A 20,804-nucleotide genomic window follows, 5' to 3' on the forward strand; every position below is an offset into this window, starting at 1 on the left:
TTTGGGTTCTGAAGGCCAGGCCTTTAGGACAAACAAATTGGCATCAGCCGAGCACTAGTGTTTTATACCCCACTTTTGTGGATATTGTAAACTTGTACATAGAGGAATCTGAATAGCACGTTAAAAAAACCCAAACATAAACACATTTTTGATACAACTATGATAATTAAGTTTGAAAAGGCATTTTTGAATTCAAAAGTGCATTTTTCAGACTGTTTCAAACACCTCAAGCTGTTGTTCAGTAGCTGGTGCCAATAGACTCTGTTTTTTCTCACTCAAACTGTAAGCACCTCTGCTCTGCCCTCCTGTAAATAGACTTTGACAGCAAAGAGTGATGAAAACTGGCTGTAAACAGAGAATCACCGTCTCTGTGGGCTTTTATTTACCTAGGTGCTTGTGATGTATTCTTCATGCCAGTGAGAACAGACCTGCTTGCTCAGCACAGGTGAAATCTCCGCCTTGTTTCATGGCCTTTTGCCCGATGTTATTTATTTTGTTCTGACTCTGTAAATATGCAATGATTTGGCTATTTTTTTTCCTTTGTATTTGGTTCGTCTCCTTGCTTCAGAGGAGGTTCTTCTCTGTGGTTGACACTGCTGAAAACAAGCAATAAAACCATTGTGAAGACGTTGTGTCTACGGTGTTCCACTTGATATTTTAATTTCTTTTTCTCAGTCTTGAAGAAGACCTGGACAGAGGAGGAAAGGCTGAGAAGGAGGTAGTGAGCTGGTAAGGAGGTTGCCTAGAGTTAGGCATAATACTCTTCATACTTTCTAAGGTCAGGCAGATAGACCAAATCATGCTTAAAACAGGAGACCTTCTTCAAGAACATCTGTGCCAGTAGAAGAATCAGTACCAGCTGCAGCATGGGTGACCCCAAAAACCACCACAATGAAGGCAACACCACTTCATGAGTTAGGTGGCTGGATGCAGTGTCTTTTGGAGGTAGGACTCATGTATGGAGGTGATAATCATGCAATTACAAACACATTATCATTATTTTGACATAATCAAGAGATGTTAAGTGATTCCTGTATTCATAGGTACATACACCCATGCACAGACATAAATGTGTATTGATTGTTGTGAGAGTAGAGTTGGATGCTGGAACATCCTCCAACTGTTTCACCATACTGTAGCATTCAGATTCATCCCTGAGAATCCTCCCGGTACCCTGGATGGACAAACCAAAGCTAAGGTCTGTGTTTTACATCACAGACTGCAGCAGTCCACTACCACCCTCCAAGAATAGGCAAACCCCAAAATTTGTCCACATTTGTTCTCATTCCCTTCAGGACTGAACACACTCAGAGTGGCATTTGTCTTGGCCACATTGTAGGACAATCTGTGAGCAGTTTTTCGAGAGCAGACACGATGGGTCCATTTCACCTGCAAAAATCCAACATCACTTCAAGAAAACAAAATGCTTTACCGATCAGGTGCACAAAGGAGTTTCAAATTAGTGCTTTCTGCAACATTAGGCATATATCATGACCAAGGGCATCTTAACAGTGCAATTTCCAGCTCAAGGCACTGGTTTGACTTGGGCTTGTCACAACCAGATAATTGCACAGCACTGATGGTGCAAATTCATCATCTGAGCATCATGAGAACATCCTGCGTGCAGCTCTTAACAGCTGGACCCTTGCCCCATCCACCTCAGCATGACAGAGAACACTTGAGCACACCGTAACTGTACACACTTATCTGAACACAACCGATCTGACTGTAGCACTAATTATATGACTGGGTAATTAACAACTTGCAGGTGTAAAAGGAAGCACAGCAGCTGGGTCTGAGGTTAATCTTCCTGCTGCTTGACTGTTCCTTTAGTTTGCCTTTGGGACACAGGTCTGGGTTAAGTTAGTCCTCTTTGCTTCAGAAGGAATGCCTTGAGTTTTGGGAATGCAGAATTCCTTAGATCATTTCAATATGCAGTGCAAATCGGCCTGCTTAAATCCCTTCACATACTCTCTGGGCTGAAAGTAGCTCTCTCCATAGAAAGAAATGGACTTGCATTTTAACATGGATTGTGCAAAGCCTCCGAATCTCTGCTGGCTGATTCCAAATCATTAGCAAACCATTTAAATTAACACTTCTTTCAGGCCCAGAATTGCCCAATAGGGCTAATAAGACTTAACACTCTTCCTTTCCATTTCAGTGATACTGCAAAGCCCAGGTCTATTTCCACCTCCACACATCATGCATGCCAAGAGCTGGCATAGAATCACAGAATCATAGGATGGTTTGGGTTGGAAGAGAACCTTAAAATCATCTAGATCAAGCCCCCTGCTATGGGCAGGGACACCTCCCACCAGCCCAGGCTGCTCAAAGCCCCGTCCAACCTGGCCTTGGACACTGCGAGGGAGGGGGCATCCACAGCTGCCCTGGGCAACCTGGCCCAGCATCTCACACCCTCAGAGCACCCTCCACACCCTGGCACAGCAAACACAGCAACAGTGCTCATCCCCTGCAGCTTTTCCATCCTTCCAGGTGGTCTCTCCAGCCTTGTAGGGTGACCTTAGCTTTGCAGCTTCCCCTCCAGCTTTCCCAAGGGTGTTGCATCTGTCTCTGCATCATGTCAGTGTTTCATCCTTCCTGCGCACCCTATTTATCAGCGTTGCTTTTTCAGGTTTTTCTTGCTCAGAACGATGCCTGAACCTTCCTCTGTGTTGGAGAAATGCCTAGCAGACAACTACAAGTGAACAGTAATTACTCATGTAAAAGACACATTACTTAATGCACATGAGTATTAGGCAGTGAAAATAGATCACAGTGAGAGGTCAATGAGCTTTTCCTTGTCCATAGGGCCAGTTCACAGCTCACACTTTTTTAAAGCTGATTTATGACCACTGTTCAGTCTACTGATAAAGGCCAAATCTGCAACTAGGGATGACAAGACTTTGCTATATATATCCCTCCTTTCTGTGTGGTTTAACCATTTTCATTTAAAAGCCAAGAGCCTGATGCTCTGGGCCATTCTGAGAAGCAAAGATGATGCATACTGGTTTTCACTGGACCCCTCTGTGTCCTCTGTGATCAAATCAGAAATCAGGAAAACAGGATACAAAGGCTGGAGAAAGGTAACACCAATCGCATTTATTCTCTCTGTAGAGGCGGTGATAATCACATACTGCCAAAAAATGTCTTCCATATGAGGAAATCCAATCACTGCTCAGAAATTAATTAGTGTAAGTGGCTTTCATGAAGGTTACCTAAGAAGTCTGAGGCAAAAAATCTACCCAACCTCCTTCAATTTCTGCTCTGTGTCCTCTGTGCAAGAGCCATCCTTCTTGGTTTACAGTAAGCATAGCGTTCCTTTTCTTAAACATGCCCCATTATTCTGAATTTGATAGAACATGCAATCGCATAGATCTGGAAATGTTTGAGCTTGGCTCTTAAAGCTTCTTCGTGTAAGTTCAATGGTAAAGTGGCTTTTCAAGGCTTGCAGAAACATAACTCTCTATAAGAAAGAGCCATGATTAAAAGTGGCCAGTGCTATCCTTTTCCTTTGTTCCCCTGTGGTTTCCATGGGAAAATGTCAAGGTGAGGACTTTTGTGATCTCCATGACATTAAAGCAATTTCCCATGTAGTGAATCAATTTTAGTGGTTAAATTATCTTCACTCCACATACAACCAGTTGCATTCACTCCTTCCCACTAGGGATCTAAAGTTTGAACTGTGACTCAGTGCAATCCACAGAAAGAGTCCAGCTGTCCTCAGACAAGTTCAGAATGACTCTGGATTGCCCAAAGATCATAAGGGAGAGTGGCACAAAAAGCCTAGGCACTGCATCACTACTCTAATACCATACACTGGGAAAGCCTTAAAACTTCTTCCAATGCTGACATGCTCACACAGAAATCATTCCTACTGGTATAACTCCCTGTGCATTTAACTTTTTGTTAGATCATATGAACAAAGCCAGGTAAGCTGAAATGTCATCTCAAAATAGCCATTTCCCACATAGTGGTATTCGCAGAACCAAATTGGCCTTGCAGCCCAACACCAGGGGAGGCAAGAACTTTATGCATATGGCATTAAATCATCCCTTAAGGTGCTCAATGATGAATCCTCACCTAGAGTTCACCCTAGAGTCCCTCCCTGTCTCATCACACTACTGGTTGAACCTCACCCCTTGGAAATATCTCCACTGCGCCCAATTGAGATAAAGACCTTGAACCCTTATCACACATAGCCTAAGAATACAGGAACTGACGGCATGCTGGAACCAGCCATCACTCCTGTTCTTGGTTTTCAGAGCAACTCTACATAACTATTGCACATTGACTGGGACAGAGGGAGGGAAATAAAGGAAAACAACTTCTGACTTATAAGCCTGAGGGTTGATGCGCTGTTGGCCAACCAAGATCAGGCCACTCTAAAGCACACTTCATTGTCCAAACATTTAGAGGACAGTTACTTCAACTCAAAACTTCAATACCTTGATAGTTAGATGTCCTGGGTGACAAACAAGAGTCCTGTCACTAGATATCAGATTCAAAACAAGGAGAAAGGCGATTTGAAGTGGGGTCTTTGGCCAAGATGTCACATAAGTGAGTACTACAGGCACATCATTAACTCTATAGAGTACTCCACTTTTCCAGCATGTGACACAAAAGTCCTTAAAAACTGAGAGGTGTGAGTTGGAGCTGGGCAGTGGCTTTCAAAGTAGTGATGCCTGTATGTGGTGTGAAGAAAACGAGGGTAGAACCGTGCCATACCAACACCTGCTTGTTTGTATGTCTGTCTTTGCCATCTGGCAGGTCCTGACAACTGGTTGCACCCCATCATCACTTTTTACTTGAATCTACAGATGAATCTTATTCTACAAAGGAAGGAAAATACCAGTGACAGGACACTAATACCAAGTTGGCTGCTGCTGGCAAAAATCTGCCTCCCCCAACCCTGACAGATTTATGTCACTGGGATGTCTAATCAACAACTGTTTCTTATCAACCACTTAACTCTGAACTCTTCAGCATGAGACAGAAACCATAATATTTCATTATATCCTATCTGTTCCCAGATAAAAAATATGGGTATCTGATAGAAACATGGCTTCAGCCTGATGGAATTTATTATGTATAATAAATTTATGCATGTAATGTGATTCCTGTTTTGGACTGGGCGCAGCTTCTCATTGCATCTCATCATGTGTTTCCCACCACGTCCATGCCTTTGTGATCTCGTTCTCCACTAAACCCCAGTCCTCTCTCCTAGTGCCCCATTTGATTTGTAGATTTGGACTCTAAACAGAGGGCTCCTTGGGAGCTACTCCAGCAAGGATCTTTGGCTTTTGAGAAAATGCCAGATGTGTTGGCCTACGCTGGGAGAAGGTCCACACATAACTCAGCTTGCAGAGATCTCCCCAAGACAGCAATAAGCATGGATGTGACTCAGCCTGGTCCTCCCACTGCCAAAGCACATCAGGCCTTGTCCTCTTGGCTGAGTCTGAACTCACGCGTTTCTTGATTCATGACAGTCACATTTCCAAGGATCTGTTTGTAAATTAGATGGTTATTTATAATCACAGTCACTTATCTGATCTGGGGAAGAATACTGGATGGTTTTCCCCTTTCCTGCTTCCATTACTGGCCAAGCACCAGCAGTTTCTGAGAGGATCACCATCGTTGTGGCCAGAGCTGGACAAGGATAAAGCTTGGAATCAAAATTATAGAGTACGCTTCAATTCTGGGCTCTCACCAGCTCCCCTGTCTCAGAGGAAAGCTTTGGCTTTCATCAGCTGGATTGGTCATTAAGACTTGTGTGAATAACTGATTGCATTTGGCTGCTGAAGACTGAAGGGAAGGGAAAAAAATCCATTGTTTATTTTGAAAAAAAATAAACAAAAAAAACCTATGATTTTGAACAAAATGTTAAAACAGACGTGCCATGAGCTTTTTCCCTTGAAAAGAGAAACATAAAAATAAAACTTGAAAAATAAACTGTGATGTAAAATGAACTATTTCACTTCTGCCATTTGAAATTATTTTAAAAAAGAAGTTTATAAACTCAAATGTACCCTCAAAAAAAAACCACAAAAAACAAAAGGCAGCACTGCCTGCCTTTCATGAACTCACCTTACAGCCAGAGAAACTAGGCAGAGCAAGAGCAACAACTTGATTCTTCATGAGCAGATCCTTTTACATTGTGCATAGTTGAATGAGACTTATTTATTCCCTAGGGTATTAAATAGAAGAATTTGAAACCCCTCCGTTCTTCCAGTTGCGTTGTTATGACTTTCTATAACTGGTGGAAACCGGGGTTCATGTACTTACCCATCCCTTTCCCAGCCTGGTCAGTTCTAATCACCAGCCTGGGAAGTTGTGCTCTGTTTCAGCAGGTTTCACAAATGGTACCTCTTTTATATGCATAGTCTTCTTTCCCTGTATTGGACATTACAGATTTGTCTAACTCCCTACTGAAATTAGACATTTATTCAATTATTTGAATTATATTATTTGAAACACAGCATAACGTTACACTAACCAGCACAACCCAACGAGCTGGAGTCTTGGTCACCCTCTCAGAATATTGTATAGGCTGGGTTAGTGACCTCTACTGCCCAAGGTGGCACCTTGTAAGTAAAATTAAACTTATTGGAAGGCTTAGCAGAGTTAGCTTTTCTACAAAAATCTTTCTATGTGGATAATGTTTCCAAAATGGTGATCAAAATTAATTCTGCTTGCTGCAATATCCTACTACATCAGCTCACTTCTCCTATGTACGTGATGATTAATTTGTACATAATTTATAATACACATAATTCTTGTGGCAGATTAGAAGCACAAGGACTGCATCTGTAGAGCTAATCATGGATATGAGTCAATGAGCACCTTTCCTAATGTCAACAAAAGATATATATAATTCAGCAACTGTCATTATTCAAATGCCAATCTAATTACACTGCAAAATGTAAATTAATGGAACGTTCTTTTGTGAGCTGCTCAAATCCATTGTAATATTCCAGTTATGGAGGTTGCCCAAGCTTTGAACAAGAGTGAAATTCTTCATATTCAATATTTTCCTAAGTGCTACAGACTTAGGGAAAAAGCTTTTTAGGTGTTATTAAGTCAAAGAACAAAGCAGTAATTACTCCGGCAAGGGAGACATTTCTAGGGAGCATTTGAGACAGGTTCTAAGTGGATCACACACACTCAGCTAGAACGTATCTCTTATGAAAAGAAAAACAAACCCTTGAAAAAGCAAAGGACTTGTAAAGTGTAATATGACACACAGGTATGAAACATTTCAGCAATGCAGATAAATGACAGAGAATTACTATTGTACAGAGAATTTGGCTGCAGAAACCCATTACCAAAGAGTTTTTTCTTTTTAAGAACCAAAAGAAAAGCAAATAAAAAATAATACAGTGCAACGTGGTAAGGGGGACAACAGAGATTCCCATTACGGTGAACTCCCACTTAAAACCTTTTCTGACCTCCTCAGATGGGAACACTTCAGTTAAATAGGTTTGCTTTCTTCATAAAATCTTAACAGAGCAGGTACAAATTCCTAGCGTCAGCCAGGAAAATGCATCTGATGGACTCCATTCAACCACAGGTTGACTTTAGCTGCTGAATGTGGAGAACCCTTCCACCCAACACCTCTCTGCATAAAGCTGTTGTCTTTCTGCAGAGACATGAAGCTGAAAAACTACATTTCATTGCACATAGAGCATCACTGTTTTCTCTCTGTTAAGTGGGCTAGAGTGTGAAAAACTACTGTCAGCTTTGTAAACAGAAAGCAAAGAGCAATTGTTATTGTAGTATTGACTTTCCTGGTGAAATTCCTCTCAGTCTGTTTTATATATCTATTGTGCAGTTGTTAATGTCAAAGCCACTCATTTGAACTCCTTTCTTGGGAGCTCTTGTCAATGTGGTTAATTCAATTTAGGGGGAAATTCATCCGTCCAGGTGCAGTAGACGATTTGAGGCAGCTGAGAGACACAAAACACTCCAATAACCCCAGGTTGTCTAATTTAGGACTTTGGAAACTAAAAGACAGAGCAGACACTGAAGTTAGCAATTCTCCTGTCTCAGAGGTGTAAAATGTCCACCATGCAAAGATTTCCTCTCCCAGAATGTATTGCTTGCAAATTCTAAAGAAGGGATTTAGAGATGCACCATGGATGTGAACTGCTCTGCAAAGGTCTAAGGTGATGACTACAGAGGTATTACCAAGACGAACCTGAATAGTCAATGAATGGATGGATGACGACCACCCAAAGCTGTCCTTGACCTTCTGAGATACAGCTACTCTGGTTCCTGTCAAATTAGTGAACACAAAAATTAGTAACAAGCTCTTGTGAACAAAATTGTGTATTGTGAGAGGAAATGTCAATCAAGACACTATGATGAAGACTCTACACAAACTCACTTCAGTGCAAAGCTGGAGGAGGAAAATAGCAACAATGACAGTTTTGCTTGAAATAAACACCTGCAAGCCTCACAGTATATCCAATATTTTCTCCTTAAATATATATGTAATTGTTGTTTGTATATGTTTCATATTTATATTGAATGCAAATGCTTGTGATAAGAACCTTTCGCTGACCACTGCATACAGAAACCATGAGTATTGTAGTATAAAAACATACTTACAACCAGAAAGGACACTGCTGTTGTTAAGAATGTAATTACCCTTACTACATTAACATTCAGTGAAGGTTACCATTTGTAAGTGAAATATAAATTCAGAGGTTTTAAAAAAGTAGAGAAAACATTTGCTACCTCCAGTAATATACATAAAACTTCTGACCTTGGCTCATTGGCAGTACTCTCCAAAACAATTTTTTAGGCAACACGGAACAGGGAGTGAATTGACTATGGCTCCAGTAAAGAGATATTAGCTGGGATAGAACAACCACTAGATCATTAACACAGTAATTTTCCTTGTAGGTCATTAAAAGTTCTTTCTCTCCCCAAAGATTAAATGAGAACAAACCTACACTTAAATATATTCAGTTTCTTTACTAACAAGTATTAATTTTTGTTTTTCATGGGGCTGTTTGTGAGGTTTTGGTTTAATATATTGAAATTGTAGCTGCATATGCTTAAATTATTTATGCACCCAGACATATAGCCTGTGATTAAGTTTCTTATTTGGTTGTAACACAAGGTTCATTTGTTTTGCTGGCTGATTTAGCATGAAGAAACATTCCCTGAGGGTCTGCTTCACAATAAATTGCTATTGGCAGACAGAAATGTCAGGTTTACCCTCCAGATGGGAGCAACAACAAATCAGACCTTTGCTTGCTCCACTTTTCCTTCTGCATGTGTGACCAGACGTGTGTTTCTTTCTGCTTAATCTCAGTTGTAGAGTTATGTCAGGGCATTTTTTCACATAGGAATTTCACGGCAACCAAAAACTGAAGCAATGTAGCTCAGGGTCTGCGAATTTGGCTAAAAGTGGCAAACTTCCCAGGCCAAATTTCAACTTTACTATTAATCTATTGAAGCTGAAATAGTGTTCTTTTGATTTCCTGGATTGCACTTTTATAGCAAAACTCTTAATAGTCATTGGAGATTTGGTCAATTTAAGCAATGCACCAGAGTTATAATCATTTCATCTCAAGTAGACAGCTAAATTACATCAGATTAATTAAATATCAGCAGGAGTCCGTGGTGTGAAATTCCACAGGAGACCCCTAAGGTCGTGTAGATATCTACATGGGAACAGAAGATGTAACATAGGACTTACAGCAAATACACATCACTTTGTAATGACAGTTACAAAGAAAGAAATCCCACAGCATCTACAATGCCTTTTCAAACCTGTGTTTAGGCAGCTGAAAATCTCACCTGATGTGCCTGTTTCTTATGTTGAATAAAAAGGGTTTACTGGGACTATCTCAACTGGAGATGTCAGCAGTGACGATGTCTAATGTTAGACCAGGGAAATTCACCCACTGTTGCATATCTTGATTTATTGTGACTGTAAGTGCTACATAACAAGGAGTCTTTTTTCCATGGGAACACAGTGTATTGATCTGAATCATAATTTACTGGTAGTTATAAGGGACAAGTCAGTACAGTCCAAGGGCAACACTATGGTTTCCAACCTCTCATACAGAAAAAAATCACCTGGAACTCTGGATAAAGCTGACACTGTGGGAGAAACAGGATGATAGCTGAAGATACAGCCAAGATCTATGGGTTTAGGATGTTCACACACCTACTGACTTCCTCCACCTTCTCCACTGTCCCGATCTTCCTGGACACAAAGATACTGCCTTTAGCTTCTTTGCTTAAGCTCAAACCATTTATTCCTTCTCCATCTGCATGACTATCTAGAAAAGGCAATCAATAACAAATGCTGCTTGCTCCTAGTGGGACAGGGAATGGTCAGCTGCTACCACCTGCATTTTTATCAGTTTTCAAACTTCCTGTCATCCCCCCAGTTCAAGTTGAACTGTGATATCTGCAGCTGATGAGTAACCTGGGAACATAGAAATTTTATTTCCTTGTTCATTGTTATCCAAGAACTTAACTGACAATGCTATAATTGCATTTTTTCCCATGTTTTATTTTCAATAGGCTCTTAAGGAGGATGTAAACACTCTTGCACATTACGTCACTCCCCATATCCGCAAGAGATGATGTTGGGGTGAGGGAAGTGGCTGCTCTCAGAGGTGATGACCTTGTGTAGTCAAGTCATCATACTCAAAACACCAAAGCCAGGTGAGGACTTCATGAAACAGAAGAAGGATTTGTTGCTGAAAGTTTTTCTCCTGATGCCTCATGCATCCTCATGCCATCTGAAAACATAGTCTGCAAAAGGGTCACTCACCTCAAGCAGCAGATGTCTTTAGATAGCAAAATGGCCATAGCCCTGCTTTCCCTTTCCCTGCCGCCTCTTCTTCTCAGAGCAGCTCACATCAGTGCTGATGATGCTTCTCCAAACCAGCTCTGGACTGCAAAAAAACATCAAAGGGTGTCAATGCATGGTGTCCACAAAGCTATGGGCTGTCAAAGAGAGAAGCACAGATGGGGAAAGCTGCTCCTGCTTAGGAAGAAGCTGACTCTGCAACCTCACCAGTGCCCTCATCGGCAGGCTTATGTCTGTGCTACTAAATAGAAGGGTCAAGAGCTCGTTCCCTGCCCCTGAGACAAATGGCCTATGACAGCTTGTGTCCTTGCAGATAAACTTCTTGATTATGCAGGAAAAAGTTAAATTTTTCATATTGCCTTCCAGGAACTTTTCCACAAACACACCCTCAAAAAAGCCAACTGAAAGTCAGACACTTGAGATTTAGATATTTCCCAGTTTCGCATTGGCTGGTGGCATTTAGAGCGACTTCTAGGTCATGCAGAATTTCAGAGTGTTGCTGTTGAAGTCTTGACCCAGAGGCAGTAAGCAGTGGCTGAGTCATGGCTGCCAGTAGAGCTAAGCTTGAAATCTAATGGAAAAAAGAATTAAAACACAAGTACAGAGCAAGCTCACTATCAACGTTATAAAAGGTCAACCATGTTTCACTGTCTTTTTTGTCCCTCTGTTTTCACTCATTCCCCTGACTCTGCTCTGGTCTCTTGCTGCAATTATCCCCCCTTTATGCTAGACACCTTTTCACAGAATCTTTTGAGAATGTTAAATATTTGTCTACCAAGCCCCCGAAACATGGGCCATTCACTGATCACCATTCACATCTGAGATAAACAAGGGTGGGTCATTGTTTGCAGCAAAAAGCTATTTTTATTTGTCCTGTTCCAGTCATCAACATAAACGAACATTTCTGCTGGCTGGCTAGACCAGTGTTGTTTCTTGTGCAAACATCTGGACAAATGAAACCATTTGTCTAAGTCATGGCAGCTTGCTTAAATATGACCTAATGTGCAAACATATCAGATAGCTTTTTATAGGGTAGGTTTTGGTTGCTGGCTTTTTTTGTTTTAATTTCTCTGAACTTCGTGCAATACCCTGTTCGGATTGAGAAACACAGTGTTCTCACTCCTGAGACAGTTACAAAGGTGCATTTGAAGGCTTCGTTATTAATTCGTTTTACATGCATTAGTAATAAAGCCCTTTGATCCACGGACACTGGGATGATCTAAGCAGATAGAGACATGCAAAATCATCTTACTTAATTCACTGAAATGTACAAAATGAATGAGTTTTATTGAAATAAAAGTATTAATTAGTGAATTTTTCTTCTGACTACAAGTGAATTAAGTTGGAGAAAGAAGATCTTGACAAGCAGACGAGGAGCTCTGTTGCAGTGAGTCCTCCCACTCCAATATGATTTAATGGCACTTGATCAAAGGGAGTTTTCACTCTACACAAGAGTATGTGAGTTGTATTAGGCCTCTGTAGCAACCACAGTAATCAGCACGTACACATCAACTTCCTGATTCCTGACTTTCCCATAGATGTGCACTCCAGATTTACTTTCTCAGAGAAAGGAAACAGTCACCAATTTCTTCCAGAAAACAACATTAGAAACGTACAAGTCCTCCTGGTCTTCAAAACCTTACAACAGGTGTTGCAGTTTTCTGAGGACTTTTGAGATCTAAAAACTTTATTATTGAAATTCACCTCTTCTTTCTCAATGGAGGAGTCATTCTTGCACTTATCTCTCTCATTTTTCTTTTTTCTGTAACTTTGAGTTTCAGGAGTTGAGGTCAATCCCCTGTCCTATGAAAGGATGCCCCACTTCTACCTGTTTCCTACTTAATTTTCTTGATCATGACAGTCCTTTCTACCTCTTCTCCACTGCCAATAGTCCTGGCAGAACCAGTTTTATCCTATTTTCTAGATTAGTTAGAACCTACTCTAGGTACTTTTCATGTTGGTAACACTCCATCAAGTTATTATTTCTTTAGTAAAAAGCTAATAGAGTTAGATCCATAATCCCTATTAATTTTGCTCTTTTATCAGGTAAGTAGGTACAATGGACAATAAGTATTTTTTTCCACTTTTGCTTTTTTATGCCTATTTGTTTTTATGGTAGCTCTAGCTTTTTACTAGGCTAGATAACCATTACCCTCACATAGCACCAAAGTCAGCGATCTTGGCCAGTCTGACCTGGGAGAAACACCTTTTCCGAACTTCCAATTCATAGCATGCAATCAGGACACATCAACTACTCATCACATGAGAGATTTAGTGAGAGAAGGTCCATCAAATGATTTGTTAATGTGTGCCCAGTTTTGGGAAGAGTTTTTCTCTCCAAGGACTCTGTCCAGGCTCTGATGCTGCAACAGTTGAGAAAATTACCCCATGAATCTTCACATTTTGGGCCTTGTTCCACCATTTACTGATGACTGCAAAGAGCAGCAAATTTTCTCCAATGACTTTGGATTAGATCCTCAACCACCTCAGGAGGAAAGACTTGTTATGCCTTAGAAAGCATGCCCTTGTGACAGGTCAATGGTCACTGCAACAGATGAGTCTGCAGCTGTGACTAACACTACTTCTGTGGTTAAATCAATGACTTTCTGAGGTGGTGTGTTGAAGTGAGAGAGGATTTACCACCGCTGAAGGAACATATAGAGACCTTTCTAATTTTTTGTGATGCTGATATAAGCGTTGTCTGTATTTGTGCCAGGCTTCATCTCCTCCTGAGGTCAAAACAAGTCTTTCCATTTATTTCTCTGACTACTGGATTAAAGTCTTACACTGCTAACACAAGCTTTAAGGAATATATATGAGAGAAGTGTAGCTTCATAAAAACATTTGTTGCAGTTATAAATAACTAAATGGTGCCAGTTTAGTGCTACTTTGTTATTGACTAGCACCTAATCCACCCGAAAATCTCATCACCAGATCCATTCACGGAGCACAGCGGTATTTAGCAGGAGTAGAGACAGACAAGCCTGGCGGTTTTTTTAAAGCACAGGAGAAAATAAGCCTTTCCCAGCCTCTTACCCTAGGCACCCAGTATGTCACATTCATCATCACAGTCTTATCACCCCTTGCTAAAAAATATTTTGGCCACAAAAATCAGGCTGACAGCAGCAAAGGTATAGTACCAGAAAGCACCACAGAGACCCTAAATTATTCCTGTTCTGAACCCCTACCTGGGCATGGCTCTCTTTCTCTCCCCTGAGCACAGATGGAGCTAAGAAACTCTTCTCTTAACACAGTTGCCTCATAAAGCTGCCGAAAGTTAAACCTACAAATATGCCCCAACTCTTTTAATAAATATACAACAGATCTCACTACGTAACGCTATGCTCGCTTTGATTTCCTCTTTTGCTCATAAATTTAACCATTTGGGCTAGACACGATTTTCAACCCTAGTTTTCCTCTTGAGACTAATGTTTTTTTAGAGAGAACGTGTTTCTAGCATGGTTAGGCAAGTCCCAATAGCTTTTTCTTCATTAAACTTGCAATCTGTTTCTTTGAGGACTTCCCAATCTTGCTGCAGAAAGGGATTAGAGCCTGAAGGGTGATTGATGCCACGGGATGGCAGTTCTGTTTTTTCCATCTCCTTTTTTATAGGCTAAGATATTACCCACTGGAATGATTGCTTTTCAAAACCACTTTTTGAGTTGCAAGGTCACGCCTGCAAAAGTTTGGCGTTGCCAGAATAAGAAGGATACCCATCGGTGTTGGGTCGATACGCAATAAATAAGAACAAGAGCTGCACATTTGTAGGTGTGAGAAGGAGATGGGCATTGAGGAGCACAGTTTGTTCATGCATTAGATCAGGCGGGTGCAGCGAGAGGAGAAACTGGAGTTTGGAAGCGCTAAGACCAGTATTTCCAAATTCTTCAATGAGTCACCATAAAGAGAGGACTTAAATAAACATTTCACCTCTCTTCCAGCCTGTTCTGCTGATTTAACCCTGAGTAAAAAAATTATGGGAGTTTGACAATCCCAAGAGGAAGGGTAAGGAACGAACACTTTTACATTTGACTGCTTATGCTGCCTCCGAGGTGAAAACCAAATAAACAAACTACAAATCAGACCAATTCATTTACATGTTTTTTCTGCCTTCGGCAGAGCCTAAAAGAAAGGAGGCATCGCTGAAGACTGGAATGAGTCACTGTGCTGCCTGCAAGGCTGAACAGAGCTGGGAAGCCTGGGTCTGTAAATTATTTGCTGCTAAAAGTAGATAAATAAAAAGAATATACTTATAAATAAATAATATAAATGTAAATACAAATATGTGTAAATTTATAAATATAAATAAATCATATCATTATCATACAGCTTCAAAGCTGTACCAGGAGTTGATTCAGGAGTCAGTTCATCAGTCCTACGTGTAACCACACAGGAAGTTTGACTCTGCCCGTTTCCGAAGATTGGTTAGAGAATAAAAACATCCTAATCCATGGAGAGCAGAGTGTGCCCTACTTCATGCAGGGTTAGGCTTCTTCATCATGACTTATTCTGGTGGCACTGCAGACACCGTAAAGACCTCTCAGGGCTGCTGTCCATGCCATCAAGCTCTAAGAAATGTGCCATGTACCCTCATGTCCTGTGTGTTCCAACAGTGCAAAAGGGACCCATAAAGCACTTGGAATAAACAATAACACCACAGCTATTGCAGTAAGTGAAATGGGTTCAGGATCCTTCTCTGGTACTGAGGCCAGCTGGCTTGGAATGGCCCACTGTTATTTTATTAAACTCTTTTAGTTCCCAAAATATGAGACCCATCTAAACTGTTCATCGGGAATGAGCTGCAGTATATCCCACCAGAGCACCGCCAGAAATTCTTCAGGAAAGTGCAATTTAGCCCCAGCACAGGTGAGACCCCACGTGGATCTGGTCTGATTCCTACTGAGAAGTCTACTCTTTGGAAAAGTCATGGACAAAATGGCTATGAGGTCTGTCCTTATGCTAAACAAGATCGAGCTGGTTTCAACCACGGAGTAGTTTATCTTCTATATCAGATAATTTTATTTTAGGATAAAGCAGCTTCCTTCAGTTCCAAAACACACAAGAAGGATTACAGAGTAACACCAGCATCCCAAAAATCCCACCTGACCATCCTGCAGGACATCTCCCACCTTTGACATACCTGCCTTGCTTTGGATAAGGACTACCACAAACACAGATTAGTTCATTCATTTCTTCCCCACTATTGCTGAGCACATTAAAAAGGCCACTGCCAACTTTTTCTCTGCTGTTGAAAAAATTTGGATGCAGCTGCAGCTTCAGTGCTCATTCACAGGCAGACCTGAAGCTGAGGTAATAGTGCTTTTATTGCTGAGTCTGGAAATCTTCTTTGCTTCCATTTGAGCAGCGGAAATGGTTATTGCTTCATCAGCCAGTTGCATCCATTGCAAGGCATAGGGGGTTTCTTGAAGGGCAAGAATGTAAATGAGATTATTCACAGGGCAGCTTTTACAGCAAATGGGAAATCAAATATGCTCTCTTTCAAGCGAGAGGTGGTGTTATTTTGGGCACGGGTCTGATTCTGTGTGGAGCCAAGACCTTAAAAAGCATTGCAGTGCTTCAATAAAATGCTTTGACATCAGTATCTGTGTTAAAACTCTCTCTTCATCTGCTGTATTAGTAAATTTATGCAACAATGCCTGAAGTCTACAAGTGTTGAGAGCGGTGACAGCCTGCTCAGACCCTCATCTCTGGCCCAGGCACTAGCTCCCCAGCGTAGGAGCTCATTCACTGGTGGGGCTCAATCCTCCACGTGGTACAGCCACATCCCAGACCTCTACCAGCAGACTTAGTGCAAAGCAAAGCCTGCTTTGCTGCTGGAATGACCTACATTGCTGTTGCATTTAGCCACTTAGTTCCCAATCCACTATAACTGCAGTGACAAGCGAAGAGGAGGTGAGAAGTCCAGCTCAAAAGGCTAAGTTCCTGAAACCTGGGATTCGTTTCATCTGACTGCACAGCTCTAACAGACAGATATTGAGTCTACCAACTTCATAGGTCACCTCTGGATGAGAGGATCTCTCCTGCTTACCTGTCAATTCACAATAAACACTACCCAGTCTCAGCTGGGGTGGTTGAACAGTTCTCTAAAGGCATCTGCCTCCCTCTATTGACTCCAGCAAGAGCTTAGAGCTCTAGCAAATAAGATTAGGTTGTTGACCTAGACAACAAGGTCATTTAACAAATACAGATGAATCCTACCCAAAATCACCAACCTGTTCCCTTTCTCCATCCAATCCTGGAATGCACTATTTGATTTGCATCCCAGATTGAGGATTCAGCCCTGTGGGACACAGTTCAGGAAACCAAAGATGCTTCTGTGAGCTGTTTCCCAGGTTCCTGCATCTGAGCTGTGCAGCAAGGCTTTGGGAAGTGAAGCACAGGTTTCCTGAGAAGGATCTTTAACTGAGTGCTAGTTAAATGTTTCCTGGGTTTTTCTCTCTGCTTGTTACTGCTGCCTATATAAAACTGTGGTTGCAAAAGTAAAATCAATTAGCCATAGACACCTGATCAGTTCGAGAAGTTGCTATCACTGCTAAACTGGGTGAAACAAAGCTGCTGACAGGTCAGAAAAATTTCGGACAGAGCAAGCCTGACAAGTCCTACTCCTTGGCAAATTCAGTGCAAAGCTTATGGCCTTTTAGTAGCGATAGCAATACTGTGTTACAGGGCTATACAATTACATACTGGGCATCTTCTCCCAGTAATTTCCGTATTTTAAACCTTCCAGATCACTTATCTTCGATGATTTTTAATCAAAACAGACAGTTCATGGAGACCAGCTGCAGGCATGGCACTAATTGGAGCTCTGGCTGAGCTTGGCAGTGATGGTAATCACACCTCAAAAGAACTTTTTGGCCAAGTGAAAGCTTAAAAGCTCTCAGTAGACTTCTCATGCTTTGTTTTGATCCAAGCATGGTCATGACAGGGAAGCTCATCACACAACATTACCACAGATCTGTCTGGATAGATCAATCACACCAGGTCTATCTCTCTGTCACGTAATGGCATGTAGAGCTTTCCATCCAAGACCAAGTTCCTCCTCTCAAACATGCTGTGTTGATGGAAAACTATTCTGTGTGGTCAACAGTGCCATTCAGCCCGTCTTGATCAATCTACACGGTGCTGCAATGTCCTCTGTGGGCTTCTTGGCTTGGATGCACCCTTAATTCTAACACCTCTTCATGAACCTCGCCTCGTAGTGTTTTATCTTGCTCTACCTTGATTTTTTTCTTATCCTCTTGAATGGGCAACAGAGAACATTATCTCTGCTGCTGTCCTCAGATAGTGAGAACTCTCATCTAGCTCAATTAGCAGAAGTCATGCTTTGGAAGATAATACTGATATCAAATTTAGCACTGACATTTCCTTTCCTATTTATAGTTTCATTCATTGAATTAATGGCACTCACTTTGTCCTTGGGTGATTAGTGAGCTCTCAGCAAGAGACAGCATATAAAAGTGCTCACTCAAAAAGAAAAAAAAAAGCCTAAAACCTCCCTTGATATTTTTTTACTTCAATATTTGTAGTTATGAATGAACTTCCATCCAACTGTCAGGCATCCAGCTGTAAGCCTGGTAGCTAAGCCACACAAGGGCATTCAGATTGCTGGCCTGCAAGTTTTAGACCGAGATCAAGCTTTTAAGCTCACAAAGCTTAACTGAGGACTTTACCCACAGGGACGCTGCCCACCATCCTCCCTAGGTGTATTCTTACATGAACCCCAAGCCAGCAGATGGTTTCCCAAGATGCAAAATTAATCTGTGCTTAAGTGGGAGATAATTGAAAACCTACTTCATCCAATACAGAAGGGCTCTGGTGGCTTGTGAAGTTGTACATGTTGCCATCAGCAGAAGAACAAGAGCTTTTACAAAGACTTTCTTCACAGAATTTGGAGCCAGTTTCTACAACAAAACATCGTATCCTGCAGGTAACAAAGTTAATTCTGAATGCGGCAGCTAAAGCACCTCTGCTGGAACAGCTTCGGGTTTTTCCAACATCTGACTATATCCATCAGGGGTTAAGCACCAGCTGAGCATTAACTTTGATGATGTCAGTTTAAGGATAAATTAGCCAACCTGAGCTGTTGTGAATGGACCCCAGATCATATGCCAAGGAACTCAGCAACATTTCCCTCCTTTATCAGCTGGAGAAATTGGAGTCGTAAAGAAGAAGCAAATTAGTTAAAAGTTATCCAGTGGTCAAAGGTAGGAATAAAAATTGCAATTTTCCTGCACCCTAGTCCAGCCATAGTAGCTACTAGGCAGTAGCCTGTCCAGTTATAGGGCAGAAACTACCTAGGAGGATTGGCTGATGAGTCTCTCTATTGGCCTTGTTAGGATTTGGACCAAACATAGAGGCTAATCTTTCTATGCTCCGCTATGAAGCTATGCTCTTAAATGATTCATACAAATGAGGTGCATACATTAAATTTGCAATGCTGTAGGCATCAATATGCAAGTGTTAGAAACAGCTCTTTATTCAAGCAACCTGGGCAAACCCCTGATTCTTCTATGAAAAAATAAAAAGATGCTAAAGAAGCTGGGATAAGGATGATTCTTTTAAGCACACATCTAAAGAAAGGCAGAATAATTTTGAACATATCAGTGCCCTCTATTATTAACTAGAAAAGGTCTCATCTTTTGTGCATTTGTAAATATACTTGAGCCCATGATTATGCATTGCCATGACTATTTTTTGATGAAATCATCAGTCTCAGCTGCTCTGGAATTAGACTGAATTTTGCAAGTGACTTCTTTGTCAGAGAAAAAGGTGTGGAGCAATCTCTTGCTTCTTGGATTCAGGGAATCAGCTATATTAAAAGAAAAAAACACTGAGTTAAACCACTGATGGTTTGACAGCTCAGCTTTACAAACTTTGGGAAGCCTTGAAGTAACTTAATTCGTACCTGAATCTCACCTGTAGGCAACTTTGTTATGGACATCATCACTGCTTTTGAGAAATAGACTTAGCTCAGCTGCCCACAGAGAAGTGTCTGGTGCCTTTTGAGATGCTTCAAGGTATCTCACCATGTTCCAAATATTGCTCCAGAAGGACACAGCTCTCTCATTGCATCTGCATCATAACTTCCATCCTCTTATTAGCGTTTTGGATGCCACCAGATACCTGTTCTGAAGGTCTCAAAGAAGATGAGAAAACAGTTCTCATATTCTCAAATTATTCTCACAATTTACAGAAGAAGGAATGACTAATGAGGTCATTTAGCAATTACATTAACTGCTGACCCTGAAAGAGGTGAATATTAACACCAGGTCTCCCCAGATCGTGTTCTGTGCTGTTACTAAAGGCAAATCCTTCTTTGCTCATGAGCTACAAAGATAAACTCTCTAGAGCAGGTTGGTGCTCTGGAGAAGTCTGATCTGAGAAAAAAAATCAAGATAAACTCTTCAGTAACATCTTTACCAGCAACAAAACACTAGCACAGGCTCACCCATTTACTGTTACACCCTTGGAAAGGGTCTAGATACAGTTTTGGCCCAGGGAAACTTGCCAGCCACCATTTGCCCAGTCACTGTCCAGGCACAGTTAGGAGTCACCACGGGTCAGGGACCATTTGCTGTTTCACAAAGGGACATCCCTTGTGCCCATCTGGAAAATTAACATACTCAGGGCTGTGTCCATGTTGGCATCAGGGCTAAAAACCCATTCCAAATGCAAAAACACAGCCAGCGATGTCAGAAAAATAACACTTTGAGGTGTAGTGTCCCTTCAGTCTGCAGACTCCAGGGAATACAAAACCTCAAAAAGCATTCACATATATCACTGATAAGCCAGGCAGACCTGCTTGGACAAGCAAAACTGCCACAGATTACTTTTTCTTCCCAATTTCAACAGAAAAAAGCAAGCTTATAGCTGCATCTTCAAATAGAAGTTTCTAACAACTAAAGCAAAATATGCCACTTTTCCATATCGATGCAGTAGCACAAGTCAAAGA

This window comes from Mesitornis unicolor, unplaced genomic scaffold, assembly GCF_000695765.1.
Source record: "Mesitornis unicolor isolate BGI_N332 unplaced genomic scaffold, ASM69576v1 scaffold5378, whole genome shotgun sequence".
NCBI lineage: Eukaryota > Metazoa > Chordata > Aves > Mesitornithiformes > Mesitornithidae > Mesitornis > Mesitornis unicolor.